Genomic DNA, 2,429 nt, shown 5'->3' with positions numbered 1-2,429 from the left:
AAGACTGGGGAGGCAAAAGACATGAAGTCTTTCCTGCTGAAACCATACAACAACACTGCAGCCGCCATTGGGTCATCCTCTGGGGTCTCACGGAAACCACCAAGAGAGTTGGCTAAACTGTTTCAGAGCTCATCTTCTGGGGGATCGTCAAGTGATTCTTCCTCCTCAAGTGATGATAATAACGAAACTACGGCAAAAAGGGCTACCACAAGCAATGATGGTGAAAAATCTGTTAGTAATAATAAGAAAAAACCTGCTGCCAAACCTGTTCGACGAAGATGAGGAGACATTATCAGGCTGCGATCCATAAGAAAATGACACCAGCTAAACAGAGTGGCTCAATAACAGGTCAAGATGATAGCAAATCCAAAAAAAAAAGGCACAAAAAGCTGATAAGTAAAAATGCAAAAACAGAGTATTTATGTATATATATATACTTAATATTCGTTTGGTAACATTTTGAAACAGAAATAATAGTTATAAAAAAATGGGGTAAAATACTAAAAAAATCAGGGGAAAACTTTGTTAATATATTGTTCACATTATTGTTAAAAAATGCAAACTAAAGCATATAAACAACGGTTCATATATATGTAGACAGGGGACGGGCTTAAAGGAAATCAGAAAACATTCCAATTTTGGAACTTTTTAAATTAGAGTTTACTATAGCTATATATATAAATATTTTTGTAACAGGAAGAAAAATAAATCACTCACTGAAAAGGTTTTAATATATATTAAATGTTTTTTGTCTGTTTTTACAAACGCAATTACAAACACAATCCATCCAGTCAATGACAGGAAGAGTTTGAAAGTTTTTATAAAATATATATATGCCCACACATGCATATTGTATAACTAACTCATCTTTGGAAACTAGAGCAAAGCAAATTATTGTGAAGTTAGCTTAATGGCAGGATGTCCAAGGAGGATGACCTAAAAATGAGAAAAAATCGTAGAAAAAGGGGAGGTACTAATAGAAAAAGAAATTAGTTTTCCAAGAGGATGAGTTCATCAACTTGAAAAGGGTGTCAATTAGAGAAAACAAACTATGCAGGGAGGGGGGTGGGGTAAAAGATAAGAGCTCCTTTATTGATCCCTGTGGTAACTTTTCTGACACCCCTAGCTTAAAACTCGTAAAGACTAAGGGATCGATAGGCCATGCTTTCACAGTTTGGCCAATCGATCTCTTAGTCTAACTCCATTCGCTTCCCTTTCAATGGTTTCACATACTCTTTAACTCTCTTTTCAAAGTCCTTTTCACTTTTTCCCCCACAGTACTTGTTCGCTATCGGTCTCATGCCTGTATTTAGCTTTAGATGGAGTTTACCACCCGTTTTGGGCTGCATTCCGAAACAACCTGACTCTTCGAAAGCACACCGCTAGCGCTCAAGCATTGCCACATTCCGCCAGGAAAGTACTTCTTGAAACTACAAATTGCCGTTCAAACACAACAAAGATTTTCAAGTTGAGCTGTTCCCTCTTCAGTCGCCATTACTGTGGGGATCCTTGTTAGTTTCTTTTCCTTTGCTTAGTAATATGCTTAAATTCAGCGGGTAATCTTGTCTGATCTGAGGTTAATGAATGAATGAATGGCCAACACGCGCAAAACGAAGAGCTCCTTTCCTATACAATAGTTTAGGCTTTGTTCGCGCGTCATTAACGTCGCAAAGGCAACGTGTGGTGCAGTTCAAGGGTCGCGCCGCTTTGAGCGCCGCACGACACCCCAATCGAGTCGAAACCGACTCGCGTTTCGTTAACCAACACTCAGACAGACATGCTCCCGATATAAACGAGAGCGCCATTTGCCTTCAAAAATTTAATGATTCACTGAATTTTGCAATTCACACTACGTATCGCAGCTGGCTGCGTTCTTCATCCATGCACGAGCTAAGAGATCCACCGATAAAAGTTGTATATTTTGTATTAAAAATATAACACACAGTTAAACTTCGACATGTTGTGTTTGAAAAAGTAAATTGGGGAGGTTAGGCAATGGCAAAATGAAGCACTCATAGCGTTTCGAGATTGATGTGTCCATCCACCGAACATTTAAGAGCGAACAAGCGCTCACCTCCCTTGTTGTTTGTAAGTTCACAGCGCGTTCGATTGAAACATTGATGATCGTTCCGCAGGTTCACCTACAGAAACCTTGTTACGACTTTTACTTCCTCTAAATGATCAAGTTTGACCAACTTTTTGGACGTCCGTCGGATGGGCCGAAGCCCATCTGACAGTGCCAATCCGGAGGCCTCACTAAACCATTCAATCGGTAGTAGCGACGGTCGGTGTGTACAAAGGGCAAGGACGTAATCAACGCGAGCTGATGACTTGTGGTTAATAGGAATTCCTCGTTCAAGACCAAGAATTACAATGATCTATCCCCAGCACAACGATGATTCACAATACTACCCACACCTTTCGGTGAA

At 39.9% G+C, this 2,429-nt stretch overlaps 1 non-coding gene across 1 annotated transcript; it reads right to left on the bottom strand.

Annotated features, from left to right (window-relative positions):
* Positions 1–1,761: 1,761 nt before the first annotated feature.
* Positions 1,762–1,914, bottom strand: LOC114542752. Its single transcript, XR_003689748.1, has one exon. It is a non-coding gene; the product is annotated as a 5.8S ribosomal RNA (ribosomal RNA).
* Between the last annotated feature and the right edge of the window lie 515 nt (positions 1,915–2,429).

The sequence above is a fragment of the Dendronephthya gigantea genome, unplaced genomic scaffold (assembly GCF_004324835.1).
Source record: "Dendronephthya gigantea isolate DGI-Jeju-01 unplaced genomic scaffold, DenGig_1.0 000388F, whole genome shotgun sequence".
Taxonomy (NCBI): domain Eukaryota; kingdom Metazoa; phylum Cnidaria; class Anthozoa; order Malacalcyonacea; family Nephtheidae; genus Dendronephthya; species Dendronephthya gigantea.
Note: the sequence above shows the minus strand (reverse complement) of the source record. Positions and strands in the feature narration are given on the sequence as shown.